This window comes from Vulpes vulpes, chromosome 16 (genome assembly GCF_048418805.1).
Source record: "Vulpes vulpes isolate BD-2025 chromosome 16, VulVul3, whole genome shotgun sequence".
NCBI classification, from domain to species: domain Eukaryota; kingdom Metazoa; phylum Chordata; class Mammalia; order Carnivora; family Canidae; genus Vulpes; species Vulpes vulpes.
Window position 1 is genome coordinate 55,312,095 of NC_132795.1, and position 16,167 is coordinate 55,328,261.

Consider the following 16,167-nt stretch of genomic DNA (forward strand, 5'->3'; position numbering starts at 1 on the left):
TATTGGAAAGGATGCCCACCTATGTAAAGCAGGGGGCCAGTTGTTAGGCTGTAGCAGGTCATACTGCCTGCATATTACAACAGGCTACTGACACTGGCTAGGTTCCCTGGGTTTATCATTTATATTTAATATTTGTGATATATTTTATAACTGAAATTGGGGTACATGCTAATGGTTGATCCCACTTCTTTAAGAGGTTTTGCTTAATAAACTAAATATCAGATAATTTTTTACATAAGAATAGGCTATCCCAGGACAAGACAAAAAAAGTGGTAATTTTTCCTCTAAGAATAAAGTGAGTCAAGTTAGTTAAAACTTCATGAATTAAAATGTATCAACAGGAAGCTACTAAAAGTATATGTAACCTTCAAATTTTCATCCAATATATAATTGCTGAAGGATAATTACTCAAACTGACACAAAACAAATCTCCATCCTATTACAGGTAACCAATATTTTAAAACATTTCTAACACTTTAAAGGGTTCATACCTACAAAATTATAAAAGCTAAAAAGATGCTTGCTCCCAGTATGTGTGTGTGCAGGGACTCTCTATAAATGCAACAGCCTGGGGATCTGGTACCGGAATTTGTTTCCTCATCTGCTGGGTGGGAAAGGAGTATCAAAATATCTACTGTGCTCACCTAATAAGGTTTTTTGGGAACCAATGTGTATTTATGTGACATGAAATATAAAATTAGTACAGTGGAAGCTCTGTTAATCAAGCCCCATTCACTCGCTCCAGATGAACTGACACTGCCCATTCCTAGTGTGAAACAGATGCTCACAGCAAGTGAAACAGGTTTTCTCTAGTTGGTTTTACCCCTCATCTGTTTATGACAGTTGTGCAAAAATAAACTTGCTCTTTCTATGAAAATTACATGGAGAGCACTAGAAAAACTCAGTATGCTACCTAGAAGGATGTCGTATGCAAATCACTTCATAAATGTCCGTAAGTTCTCATTTGACTTTACAAAAATAGAGACTGTATTTCATAAATGATGCATCATAGGCACAGCTGACAAAAAAAGACACCCCAATGATTTATGTGCCATTTCTGTGTGAATGTGCTGGGATAGAGGAACTCTCCTTCACCTGTCCTGAGGTTTCCCTCCTGGTTCTTCTCCACTTGCACAAATTCCACCTCAGAGAATCCTTTCTGAATGATGAGCTCAGAAGGAGAAACAAGGCACATGAGGTCAGTCCTTCTCTCTTCCTTTTGGAAGCCAGAAGTCCCCAGGGAGCATGAGGTTTCCTCTGCTCTTGTTCCCCTAAATGCTGGCCCCTCACAATTACCTGGGACTAGGTAAGACTGTTGAATACTGAGTTCAGTACTAGGAAGTTCACTTGCCTATAGATATAAGCCACATTCTCCACCATAGCTTTATAAGTAACAGAGATGATATTTTGGTCTCTCAAATGCTCTACTCTTTTATCTTTTTTTAAGATTTTATTTATTTTTTCATGAGAGACAGAGAGAGAGGCAGAGACACAGGCAGAGGAAGAAGTAGGCTCCCTGCGGGGAGCCCAATGTGGGACTTGATCTCAGGACCCCAGGATCACAACCTGAGTTGAAGGCAAACGTTCAATCACTGAACTACTCAGGAGTTCCTCTACTCTTTTATCTTATTTCTCAATTGGTATGGAACTCAGCTAAGGGAAGAAGAGTGCTATTTATTTGGTCTCTCAAAGACCTTAAAATCTGGTACAACTCCCAAATTGGGGAGTAAAATGCATGTGGAATTCCTTAAGGCTTCTATTGGGGCAGGACTTTAGGCTTTTAGTGACGGAGCAACATGTTTCAATGTTGTAAAAGTTTACATTAGGCCACATGTCATACATCAGCTTTACACTATTGAGGCCAAATTTATTTATTTGTTTGTTTGTTTATTTATTATTTATTTTTATTGATTTATTTATTTATGATAGAGAGGCAGAGACACAGGAGGAGGGAGAAGCAGGCTCCATGCTGGGAGCCCAACGTGGGACTCGATCCCGGGACTCCAGGATCGCGCCCTGGGCCAAAGGCAGGCACTAAACCGCTGAACCACCCAGGGATCCCCTGAGGCCAAATTTAGAAGTTTAAGAACCACAGGCCACACTGTATTTTGACATTAGTGATGACTGCAGTTATGGTAACTTTGTCTTCAGATAAGTGGCTGTTTCTATAAAGACTAAATACACCAGGCACACAAGCCTTAGCAAAGGGGCTTTGCTGGTGATAGGCAAAGAAAGAAGCCACAGTCAGTTGTGGTGGTGGTGGTGGCAGCAGTCGTGGTGATGGTATTGAAAGCTCATCTAAAAAATGTCAGCTGTGTAAGTGGCCTCAGCATACATCGGCCACTCTGGCCTAGCAAGCAAATGCCAGCTATGCTGGCCTCAGCAAAGGGAATAGGGCATTAGCAGGCTTGGTTGGCTTCAAAGTACAGAAGGCTGCTGCCTGACCTTGAATTATGCAGGCACAGCTTTTCCTAAGCAGGCATGGCTGAGGCAAAGATTAGACTTTAGGGAAAAGAGACTTTCTTCATACAGGCCTTTCAGATATTAATGAGCAGAACAATTATTTGCTGCACATAAGCTGCATGGCAGCGGAATTTCAAACAGCCCATGTGCTACAAAACCAGTGAAGTTCTATGTTTAAATTGTTTGTGCTCGGCTTACACAGGCAATCCAAAGGGGAAATAGAAATTAAAGAGGTTTTTCATTATACTCAGAAGGCAGGGAACTTCTAGAGAAAGGTACAGAACTTGGTAACTGGGGTGACCATTACTATAAATTCCTCAATATTGCAAAAAGAACTTCAAGTATTAATCTTCAAAGCAGAAGACAGTGGACATTGGTCGGGCTTTTCCCAGGTATAGTAAAGGCCCAGTTCCTAATTTAACCTCCTGCTGGCAGATTTTTCCAAATTGGGTCAAGTGCCCAAGTCACAGATTCTGTACACTGGCATGGCTAACTGGGTATCTTGGAGAGGTTCAAACCAAGAGGACCTCACGCATCTTCCTTTCTCAGACAGCAACCAAGTTCAGCATTCTGAGAACATAATTTTATCAAAAATTACTGCTCATGGGCAGGAGATAGACTTATTTCTGAATCTGGTTGCTTCTGAATCTGGTGGCTGTGGGAACAGTACTGAGCCAAAACAATTTTGTTTAGCTTTGGAGTTCATAGAATTTATATACTGTTCTAATCCATTTTAGGATTTCCTGGGGCGAAATCTATTTTGCCCATCAATTCTGCCCAAGAGAATACCTGAGAGAAGAGTGGGTAGCAGTGGAGGGTTGTCTTTTTGAAAGTGGAGCAGGACCCCCTCTGCCCTAGAAGGGAGGGACACACCGGACATGACCTGGCTTACTATCTAAGACCAGATACTAGGAGAAAAGAGCCATTGTGTTAATGGAGGAAAACTTGCCATCTCAATGCTTCCCTCCATGTGGGGTGATATCCTTTTGCTGTTATTGGCCTTATATCCCTACGCATGCTGTCAGGGTGAAGTGACTGTCCAGTCAGTGAATTTGGAAGGGGAAACTGATACTGTATTATTAGTTTCAAATTTAATTTCTATCAATGCAGTCCATACCCCATTTGAAAGCCCTTCCCCTCACCACCAATCCACATCTCCATCCTTTTGATATCTAGTCAATTTTTATTTCTAAAAATCTTTCCTGATTAACACCATATAGTCTGCCTACTTACTATATATATGTCATATCATACCTATTTTTCTATTTGTCCTTTCTTTAATTTGTCCTCATTTTTTTGTGTGTGGTTTTGGAATTATTGATACCTTTTTTAGGTGTTTCTTGAAAAAACCTTAACGACATTCTTATGAAACCCTGGCTTATAGTCGTGTCTAAGGGTCTAAGTGAATTTTACTGCCCTCTGACAAAATGAGAAGAGAACAAAGTAGGTAATGCAAAAGTATATGGTTGAGCTAGGGGTTCCGCTTGGGAAGTGACAAAGGGACCAGTGTATCGGTGCTAAGAGAGTGATGAAAAAGTCAAGGCAAAGTCCACTTATGTGGAAATTCCCCGGAGGGGGTGAACAAGTGGTAATAAAGCTGTCAAAGATGACGTGACAACACAAGCATTTGATTTCTGCTTCAACACATGATTTCACCTCAGAGCTGTCACCAGCTTGCCATATGTAGTAAGTGACTGACAGTCTTGACGTGGCAGTGCTTCAGCACAGGGGACAAGACTCAACAAATGTTAATGACAAACAGGAATAAAACCATACATTGTACAGTATCCATGCTAGGTCTTCTCTAAAGTTGGCAAATATATTAATATTTTCAAATATATTTAATATTCTCAAAGCTCTCCAGGACCTAACCCTAAGGTGTCTCTCTGGCGTCACCAGCCAGACCTCTTTTTCTCTTTGTTCCAGTCATAATGAACAGCTTCATTACAGCTTCACAAATACTCCAGATTATTTCAGGTTTCCACGTTTTTGTTCATACTACTCCTTCTGACTTTCCCTCCCCTGGTACCACCAGAGAACACCCTACTCTCATCATTCAAGACTCAGCTTTTATTATTTTATTTTATTTTATTTATTTTTATTTTTATTTTACTTTTTTTTTTTTAAGACTCAGCTTTTAAAAAGTCTGTGGGCAGCCCCAGTGGCGCAGCGGTTTAGCGCTGCCTGCAGCCTAGGGCATGATCCTGGAGACCCTGGATCGAGTCCCACATCGGGCTCTCTGCATGAGGCCTGCTTCTCCCTCTGCCTGTGTCTCTGCCTCTCTGTGTCTCTATGAATAAATAAATAAAAAATCATAAAAAAAAATAAAATAAAAAGTCTGTCCTAATCCATCTCCAGGCAGAACTGGTGATTCCTTCCTCAGTGTCTCCAGTGGGTCTAGTCTGAATTCGATTGTAACACTCTACTGGCTTTACTTGCTTACACAGATGCCTCCCTTATGACACTGTCAACTCTTTGACACCAGACACTATATCTCATTAATTTCTTTCTTCACAGTTTACTTAAAACTGTATACCAGGGATTTAATAGAAAGTCAATATTTCTACATAGGAATGACCGAGTTAATCAACTAAAGTCCTTTTTTATTTAAATTGCAATAGATATTAAGTTAATAGGTATTTCCTGGGTCCCTCCCACACACCAGACAGTGTTCAGCCAGAGTGCTGTAGTACAAAGAGCTTTGGCTTTGAAAAAGGAGCAGAGTCATTCATAATTCTTTGTCAGTTATTAGCTGTTGTAATCTTGGGCACTTAATGTTCTAATCTTCATTATTTTCATCCATAAAACTGGTCAGGAGGAGGTGTTACAAGGATTAGATGAAATAACATATGCATAGCACCCAGGAAGGTGTCCAGGAGCAGACAATAGGCACTAAAAAACCCAGTTAGTTCCTTTCCAAGAAGTCTATAAGGGTTTACAGACTAGTAAAGGAGACAGAGACAAATAAATAACTCTAATGCAAAATACCAAATGCTTTATTACAGTTATAGTAACAGGTGCACCTAGAATACAGATGAGAAAGAAATTCTGTCCCGCAGCCTGGGTGGCTCAGTGGTTTAGCGCCGCCTTCAGCCCAGGATGTGATCTTGGAGACCAGGAATCGAGTCCCACGTCGGGGTCCCTGCATGGAGCCTGCTTCTCCCTCTGCCTGTGTCTCTGCCTCTCTCTCTCTCTCTCTCTCTCTCTGTGTCTCTCATGAATAAATAAATAAAATCTTTAAAAAAAAAATTCTGCCAAAGTGGCCTGGGAGAGGGGACCACAGGAAAGATATGAGAAAGAGGAGTGGATAGCTACATTCTTCTCCCCTCTTCCAAACTCCAAGTGGAGAAAAAAGCATCAACCATGCCACACAGCCACAATAAAGAACTATACATTTGGGAAATAGAAAACGGCCTGGTAGGGCTTTTTACAACAGATAGGGCACACTAGAAAAGCAGTCAGAAACACTGATTGGAATTAGGTTCTCAAGCAATTTGTAGGATGGCATCTGCAGCAACTGAGAGCCGTGAGAGCTATTTGAGCAAAGGAGTGACAATAAGTAAATGCATCATTTCGAAAGTTAGTCCTGGCAGTAACATGGACTACAGAGTGGAGTAAGGACAGACTAGAGGCAGAGAAGCTGGGAACACGCTCACAGAAAACTGTGGAATTGCTAAATCCTAATAACAAATTCTAGCTTTATAAAAGGATGAGGCACCAAATGTCACTTGATCATCTGGATTGATGTGCATTTTAAAGGGACCCACTGAAGTAGAAATGCAAAGAGCTAATATGACGGCCAGCTTAAATACATTCTGGAAGAACTCAGGAAAAGGAGCAGTAATATCAAAATCTCCTTTTCTTCTTTTTAAGATGAAGACTCTCCCATTTCATTGCCAATACATACTGGATTCAAATTTTTAAAACTTACCTTTGACAGTATCCTGGGGCAACACAAGCCCGTGAAGATGAGTCTAGACTACATTCAGTGCAAAAAACCCAAAATCCTGAAAGAAAGAAAAATCACAGTGAGCTACACGCTCATAGCAAGATGCCATGGGGAGGGGCGGGGTACAGGTCTGAATTGGGCAGCCTGGTACAAAGCCAGGCTCTTCCATCTACCAGCTATTGATGCTTGGGCCAGTGGCCAGCCTCCCGAGCCTCAGCCTCCTCATTCAACATTGAGAACAACAACAGCACCTTCTTCATAAGGTTCTTTGGAAGTTAAAATAGAATATGTATAAAACAGTATACGGCAGGGCACCAACCACATGCTCAATAAAGGTGAGTGGTCATTAAGAATGTGAACTAAGGGATGTCTGGGGACTGAGTCAGTTGAGTGTCTGCCTCTTAATTTCAGCTCAGGTCATGATCTCAGGGTTGTGAGATCCAGTCCCATGTCAGGCTCCATGCTCAGTGTCAGGTCTGCTTAAGAGTCTCATTCTCTCCCTCTCCCTTCCCAAGCTCTCAATCTTTTTCTCTTTCTCTCTCTCTCTCTCAGAATGAATGAATGAATGAATGAATGAATGAATAAATAAAATCTTTAAAGAAGAGGTGGGGGGAGAGAGAGAGAGAGAGAGAGAGAGCGAGCAGTCTTTGGGGGCACCTGGCTTGCTGGTTCAGTGGGTGGAGTGTACAACTCTTAATCTCAGGGTTGCGGATTTAAGCTCCACGTTGGGTGTAGAGATTGCTTCAAAATAAAATCTTTTTAAAAAAACCAAATAATGTGAACTGAAATATCTTCTAAAGAATCACTAAAACCCATATTAAACCTTTATTATTGGTTTTGCCTTATTTGTTCTACCAGAAAAATGCCAAGTTGACTTCTCCATTTCACACGAGAATGTCTCATAATCACTTCAAATTCAATGCATACCAATCAGGACTCTATCTCCTGCCCAAGCCTCATTCTCCTGACTCCACTGTCTTATAAAAGGCACCATCCTCTGCCCAGTTGCTTGGGTCTGAACCTCGAGTTCATCCTGGATTTCTCAACCTACCCCAGGCCTCTCATTGCCCCATCAGTAATCCTTCATTTCTGATTCACAGCATGTAAATTCTTCATTTCTACTGCCATTATCATTCCTCGCTTATGGAGGTCTCTTAACTAGTCTCCTGCCTCTACTCTCGCTCCTCCCTAGTCTGTTCCCAAATAATGGCTGGAATGGCCTCTTCAAAATCAAATCAGATCACAGCAAGGTGTTAACAGATGCAGTGAAAATTGTATTTATTTCATGATGGAATGTCTCTCTCTTTATATATATGAAATACATACTTACATATGTCAACGTACAGATATACAAAAATATATGAAGTAAAAGCCACTTAATATTAGACATTTAGAGGTCCTAAGCCAGTTCTTTCATTTTACAATGGCAAAAACAAATGCCAGAAGGAGATTCTGCTCAAGGTTGGGCTTCTGTGTGTGTATGCAAAAGTGGTCAAAACAATGCTGGACAAGCCCTACAACAACTCACCTGTGATTAGCGTATGCACTGCTGTCAGAAAGCCTGTCACTACTTGGAAGTCAGGCCCTTAGTTTCACAATCAACTTAATGTTTCTTTTTTTTTTAATATTTTATTTATTTACTCATGAGACACACACACACACACACACACACACACAGAGAGAGAGAAAGAGGCAGAGACACAGGCAGAGGCAGGCTCCACGTAGGGAGCCTGACGTGGGACTCGATCCCAGGTTTCCAGGATCATGCAGCACCTAACCTCTGAGCCACCCCGGAATGCCATCACAATCAACTTAATGTTTCTAAGAAAGCACATTTCGTTCCCCTTGGCTGCAGATTATGAGTTATAGCTTTTGTTCTATATCATGTCTTAGTATTTGAGAGGGTGCTTCAAGGAATCTTGAAAGCCCCTTGCTGCCCTCTTACCTATCAACCCCTCTCCCTTTGCTTATTTTTTAACAGTGCTGGAATATATAAGTCTCAGATGGAATTGTACCACGATGATAATTAGTAATACTTTAATTATTATCCCTATCCTCCCACTAGACACACCATTGTCCCAGCAATCTTTCTTTCTAAAAAGCAAATGTTGACCTCTGAGTAGATCGCTGCCAAGATTCAGTCAATAACTATCCATTACCTTTAGGGTAAAAATTCAAGATCTCTCTAGCCCCATCATCACTTCATATCCTTCTCACGGGGATTGTGTGTGGTTTCCTTGCCCATAATACATGCACTGCTGTCTGTTGAGGGCCCTTTGCCCATTTTGTCTACTGCTCTTGTAAGATCTGCCTCAGGAATTAGCTTCTGAAAGTTTTCTGTACCTTCCTTGGCTGCACTAAGTGTCCCTCCTCTGAGATATACCATATAATACTTTCTACACATGACAGGAGCTTCTTGACAACAAGGGCTCTCTATGTCTTACACATCTTAGAATTTGTATCAAGCAGGAGTTAAATAACCATAAGCTGAACCAAACCCTGACATATTCCCGATAACTCAGTACTTCAGTATGGAGCCTTCCCCATTAAATGGCACCAGGGAAACCTAAAGAAGCTGGCTGAGACTTCCCAGATGGGTCTGGCCCTCATGCAGGATGTGAGCTATGTAGTTATGTGTGACCCTCAGTACCTGAGAGAAGGAGTCAATTCTTTCATTTTATGTCACCTGCAGATTATCAAGAGAACAATCCTGACTAATTTTCAGTTCTCTATTCTGATTAGTTTCTGCCCAGGTTAAACATGACTTCTCTAGACTTACCAGTTGTCTAAATTCTGTACCAACTTCATAAAGTAGCCCATCATCACATATCTTGTTAACAGACAAGCTTAGAAGGACACAGTGCCCAGCTCAGTCCTTTGCCTACTTGGCAGAGCTCAGATGCTTGCCTGTGTTCAGTGAGAAGAAAAGCAGTCGAAGCAGAGGAGGGGCAGGCGCGGGAAACTGAGCAATTTCCAAGCACTCTGGAAACCAGTTTTTACAGAACAGCTTCCCTACTTTCTCTGCAGGGCTGTGAACCTCTGTTATCAGATGCACTTGTACTCAAGATAAACCTAGTATTTGATTCTAAAATCAACATTTGGAATTATCTAGTTGAAGTTATCTACAGCACTATTTGCCTTCTAAGGTATGAGTAATGGCAAATTCCTTCAAAACGTCATTTTGAAATGTTCTGAACTACACTATAATCCTACCATCTGATTGTATATAGCCATGGCAGTAAACTAGCATTCCAGCTTTCTGAATTGACAGCATTCCAGTTTTCTCTGTTCTCTTGCAGAGTAACCAGACTGGGCTTGAGATTCACACACAGTTGGGAAGGTTTCATGGGTCTTGGACTAAATCACTACTACGCCCTGCTAAAAAATTGCAAGTAGACCTCCAGAGCTCCTCCAAACCAGTACCTAACCTAACTTATGGTATATAATCAGACCTACCTCTTTCCTAGGGAATATGGCAAGTTGAAAGAATGACATATCCAATAAATTATACTCACTTTACTAGTATCACCTCTAATATGGCATAGTTTTAATTTTCAAACTTGATTATTCAGCCTAATTCTTTTAGGTTTAATTTTAATTCTCATTTTAAAAAATTCAAGTGATACAGATAAGGCCCTTGATTGTGGTCCGCTCTCCCCCTACGCTCACCCAGGACTCACCATTGTTATCAGTTTAATTTCCAGGTATAATTCTGGGATGGAGACTATTAAGAATACACAGTTCAGGGGCACTTGGGTAGCTTAGTTGGGTGACTCTCGGTTTTGGTTTAGGTCACAATCTCGGGGTTGTGGATCAAGCCCTGTGTGTCAGGCTCCACACTCAGTGGGGAATCTGCTTGGGTCTCGGTCTCTCTCTCTCTCTCTCTCTCTCTCCCCCCCCCTGCCGTACTTCCCACCTTGCTCATGCATGCTCTCTAAAATAATAAATCTTAAAAAAAAGAAAAAAGAAAAAAAAAACCAGTTCATCCTTGAACAACATGGGTTTGAACTGTGTGGGCTCATTTCTATGTAGATTTTTCACAGGACAGTTCTATAAATGTATTTTTTCCTTATGATTTCTTAAAAACATTTTCTTTTCTTTTCTCTAGCTTACTTTCTTTTAAGAATACAGTATATAGGGCAGCCTGGGTGGCTCAGAGGTTTAGCGCCGTCTTCAGCCCAGGGCGTGATCCTGGAGACCCGGGATCGAGTCCCACATCGGGCTCCCTGCATGGAGCCTGCTTCTCCCTCTGCCTGTGTCTCTGCCTCTCTCTCTGTCTCTCACCCTCTCACTCTCTCTCTCTCTGTGTGTCTCTCATGAATAAATAAATAAAATATTTAAAAAAAGAATACAGTATATAATACATGTAAAATACAAAATATATGTTAATTAACTGCTTGTATTATCGTTAAGGCTTCCAGTCAAAAACAGTCTATTAGTAGTTAAGTTTGAGGGAATCCAAAGTTATACACAGATTTTAGACAGCACAGAGGGTCAGGTACTCCTAACTTTAAACTTTTAAATGAGTCACACATAATATTGAAAGCCCTGATTGCCTATGTCATTGGCAACTGGCCTAACTTCAAGCAAGATGTCCAGAAGAGGCATCTTAAGTGAAGCAGCAGATGTATGAGGGTGGAGCAAAACACCAGCAAGGGAGTTGGGAAGGCCTTTTCAGGAGACGAGCATGGATGCCAGAACAATCAGGGCAGAGCAGAGGGTACTACACAACTAGCTCTGTAAACAGGGCACCCAGTCCAAGTAGGCAAGAAGGAACCTATTTAATTAACACAAATGATATCGAAAGTTCAAGCAGAACAGGTGGAGGTAACTTTGCTACAGGCAGATGGGTTTATTTAACTGCCAATACACAAGCGTTATGATTGTTCCAAGATCTGGAAATGTTACCTGTGCAGTTTCAGGTCATCTCTACTTAAATTCAGTGCTTTGGAAGTTCTGTAAAATGTCCCAGTCTGCACATTCCTAAAACCATCCCCTTTAATCCTAAAATCTCCTCCAGCTTTTGTGCCCTCCCTCCCCTTTCCTCTCCTAGTCAAGTTTCTTCAAAAGGAAACTTATATTTGTGGTCACAACGCCCTTACCTCTCTCATTCACTTTTTAACCATTGCAATTTGAGATCTTTCCTTCTCAATCCTGTTATCAAATACGATGGGTATTATTCAATTGTTTTGTTTTAACCTCTCTTTTGTATTTAAAAATTAGAATAACCTGAAAGTCTTATCATTTGGGTGCTCTTTTCCTATCTTGATATCAAGGATACTATAGATCCAGGGGCACCTGGCTGGCTCAAGTCTATGGATCATGAGACTCTTGATCTCAGGGTTGTGAGTTTAAGCCCCACGTTGGATGTAGAGATTACTGACACGTAAAATCTTAAAAAATAAAATTAAAAAAAAAAAGACACTGCAGATCCAGTCATTGAGCCAAGGGTACCTTGTTTTAGTTGCTGGTCTCTGAGCTGTGTCTGGGTTCTCCTATCTCCCTGGGTTTGAGCCAGCCAAGGCCTTTGTCAACATTGTTGATTTTCAGATTCACAAATGAGCAGGATGGTGCTGGGTAAGGAGCTGCTGCTTCTGTACATGGGGGACCAGGGTACATGGGTTGTGGTAAGGAAACCAAACTCAACTCCTGGCTTCAAGGATTGAGCCTAGTTCTGATGCCCAAACTGTCATGGATCATGTCTAGTCCCTTTATCCCACAGAAGGGGCCAAGTTCATTACGTGTGGTACCTTAGACCATTTCTTTGCAGACTCTTACTGGAGAATCTTTCTCTGCTTATCCTTAATTCATTACTGGTATGTTCCTTGGGAGTTACATCCTTCCTTTCCTCTTTTTATTATACACACGTCTTTATCTTTTCCCATAGATTCAACCACCATCTATGTCTTAATGACTCTCAAATCTCTCTAGTACTGACCTTTCTTACAATCTTCAAAGCCTTCTGTAAACTGCCTAAAGTCAATGTGCTTCACCTCCTGTTCCACAGGTCCCTAAGATGTAACGCATCTAAAACTAAATAATCTTCCCTCCTTCTGCCTCACTTGGGAATACTATCATCCACTCAAATAAAAAATCTGGCACCATCATCAACATCTTCCTCTCATCAAACTCTGTCCATTCTAATCCCCAAATATTTCAGCATGTACTTTCTTCCCCATTCCTACTGCCACTGCTTTAGTTCTGGTAGTTTCTCACTAAATTTATTCAACTGTTTTTTTTTTTTTTTTTTAAGATTTTACTTTTTATTCATGAGAGACACAGAGTGAGAGGCAGAGACACAGGCAGAGGAAGAAGCAGGCTCCACGACCTGAACCAAAGGCAGACACTCAACCACTGAGCCACCCAGGTACCTTCCTATTGTTTTTTTTTTCCACTGGTTTTCTTACCCTCAAGCCCCTCCCATCCCCATTGCCATCAGAATTGCCTTTATAAAGTACAATCCCACACAGCCTCTGCAATATCTCTCACCCATCTTCAAGATAAAATCCATTTTTCACTACATGGTATACAAGGTCCGGTACCTGTTCACCTCTCAGCTTCATGTCACAAAATCACATTGCTTTCAGTTTTCCTTGAACATCACATGGCTTCATGCGCCAGGGACTTTGTATATGCTGTTTCTACTTGGGCTGGCTTCCTACTCATAGGGCAAATTTCTTCCCCACCTTCAAGCCTTCAAGATGCAGGTATAGGGAAACCTTTTCTATGAAGTCTTTCTTGATGCCTCTCTCTTGCTTCAGGTGGGGTTCTTCCTCTGAGTTTGTGACTATACTTGGTACATTATATATATATATATATATATATATATATATATATATATACACACACACTGATGGTAGGGTCTAAGTCTTATTTACTATTGTTTGCTTATTTATTTATAAGATTTTACTTATTTACTTGAGAGAGAGAGAGAATGCACACAAGCAGGAGAAGGGGCAGAGAGAGAGAGGGAGAAGCAGACTCCCCACTGAGCAGGGAGCCCAACATGGGGCTCAATCATGACCTGAGCCAAAAGCAGATGCTTAACCAACTGAGCTACCCAGGAGCCCCTGTATCATCATCATTTAGAACAACGCTAGTGCAAAGGACATTTTGATAAACTCTTACGGAATGAACAGACATTTCTGGGAAAAAAATAGTAAATTCAGTACAACGTCCTTAGCTTATTCAAAGGATGCTGTTTATCAGTTATGATAGTATATCCAGGCAGTATAGACTCTATACATGCATGTATTCATTCATTGAGCAACTGAGCCACCTGCCAGGTATCCTGCTCCGTTCTAAGGAACACCATGGTAAAGTAATGCTAGCCTCTCAGGGCAGAGTGCTATGTGCATGGGACCCACAAACTTCCAGGGAGAAGCTGTGAAACAAACTTTGGGACTGATAGCAGGTCCCCGCAAAAAGATGTTACATTTATTCATGTATCTTCTAAGGCAGGGACTGTTGCCTAAGAAAAACAAACTCAGTCTGAAGCAGGGATTAAGATAAGTATGTACTAATTTTTAGCTACCTATTCAGTTTGGTCAACTAACACATGCCTTCTGGCTTAGTCCAGGATAACCTGTCAATTCTTTAACAGGAAGGGCTTCAAAAAGTACCTTCTGAAGACCCAAACACAAGCACAAACCACTTGGAGGTGGGGGTGGGGATGGTAGGGAATGATGACTGCTGGCTACTGAAACCGCAGAGTCAACTGGGACAGCTTTACTGAATGCTTACTAAGCACCCAGCATGATGCTCGCATTTTCAGAACAAGGGCCTATGGCCAGGTTTTACTGCCATTGTTGGTCACGTAAGAATGAAACAGATTAACATATTCAGCTTTTGTACCCAATTTATTGATGACCCATGACCAAAAAGCTTTTTTTTTAAATTTTTTTTCCAAAGAGCTTTTATTCTTTTTCCATATTGTATATAGTTTTATGTAGGCTTTTTAAAATCAAATAGCTATTTCCAGAGGCACCTGAGGGCTCAATGGCTGAGTGTCTGCCTTCAGCTCAGGTTGTGATCCCAGAGTCCTGGGACTGAGTCCTGCATCAGGCTCCCTACAGGGAGCCTGCTTCTCCCTCTGCCTATGTCTCTGTCTCTCTCTCTGTCTCTCATGAATAAACAAAGTCTTTTTTAAAAAATAGCTATTTCCATTTAAGTTGCAAAATTTTAAGTGCATATTTGTTTGCCAATAAAACCAGCAAGTTAGGGAAATTTTAATATTTATATTGAAGATAATATTAATTGAATAATCATTAACCAATAACCAGTATTTATGCTATACTCATCAATGTACCTCATGGATACCTCAAAAAACTCTCATTTAACAGATGATCCCTGTCCTCAGAGGTCTTTAACCATTGATAAGGAGAAGAAAATCAGCACAACAAGCAATTCCCCAAAAACTAAAAAACACTAAGCTTTGTGGCACAGAAGTCTGGACAGTGCAGAGAAAACACTGGGCTAGGCTAGACAAGCAGGTGGCCTTCAGAGGGAAACTAGGATTCCAATAGAATTCACAGGACTTAAAGCAGTGATTCTCAAATGTTTTAGTCAGGCCCTCTTTACAATTCTTAAAAATTATTAAGGATCACAACGAGCTTTTGTTTATGTGGGTTATAATGATCAATATTTAACCACACTAAAAATTAAAGCTATGAAAAATTTAAGTGATTTATTCATAAATATCCATTTAAAAATATCAATACACCATTACATTTTTATTTTATTTTATGTTACATTTTTATTTTACATGTTAACATTTTTAAATTAAAAACAATACTTAAAGAATAAAAATTTTGAGAAATGTGCCATTTTACATTTCTGCAAATATATTTAATGTCTGGCTTATATGAGACAAGCAGCTATGTTCTCGTATCTGCTTTTGCATTCAGTCTTTTGCAGTATCATATGTCATGAAGCCTCTGGAAAACTCCACAGCACACTCGTGAGAGAATGAGTTTAAAAGGCATGTATATGTCAGTATTATTAAAATAGTTGTGACCTCATGGACACCTGAAAGGGTCTGGATGGGGAGCGGGAAGGATCCTTCAATCACACTTTGAGTAAGTACCAATTTTAAAAGAGAAAGAAAATGGTATAAGGGTGTAAGCAGGAAGGAAGAGTGCGGCTCCGGAGCCGTAACTTCCACATACGCAATGCTCACTCCTAACATCTTGACTACAACCAAGCTCACCTCCTTCACTGTGAATCTCAGAGACAGAAACAGGCAGGTGGGGTTCTGCATGACAGAGGGACAAGGAGCTTATCCCTCACTCTCCGGGGTGTGTGTGTGTGTGCGCGTGTGTGCACACACGCACGCGCGGGAGAGGCTCTACTTCCCCCAGCAACATTCCCTGGAGGCCACGTCAGGTTTTCCTCTCTAGCGCCCACACTGTGCTCTCCTCCTGGAAGCTGTAAATGGCTTGTAAGAAACTGCCTTGCCATGGCTTCCCGAGGCTGTGTTTACTAACTGCAAAATCATCTCACTGCTACAGTCGCAAATTCTTCAGACATTTCTTGATCTGGCTGTCTTAAAAAGCAAATTTAACATCAGCCACGTAGCCAGTTTTTTCCCTGCCAATAATCATGTGAGTTTGCGATTCTGTTCCTGTGCATCTTGTGCACTGTAAAAACAGTTCCTGGAGCATCATATGTCATGGATCTAGTTGCCATAAACTGAAAACATTTTCTTCATATTTTGTGGCACAAACTAAAAGCATTCTGGATGCGGTTTGCATACA

At 41.0% G+C, this 16,167-nt stretch overlaps 1 protein-coding gene across 11 annotated transcripts in view; it reads right to left on the reverse strand.

Moving 5' to 3' along the window:
* Window positions 1–16,167, reverse strand: part of TNRC6B (trinucleotide repeat containing adaptor 6B) — a 241,986-nt gene that overhangs the window by 171,599 nt on the left and 54,220 nt on the right. For all 11 annotated transcript variants that reach the window (XM_026017290.2, XM_026017291.2, XM_072741220.1 and 8 more), the window contains exon 2: window positions 6,395–6,470. The gene's annotated coding sequence lies outside the window, so the exon portion shown is untranslated. The remainder of the gene's footprint in view (window positions 1–6,394; window positions 6,471–16,167) is intronic.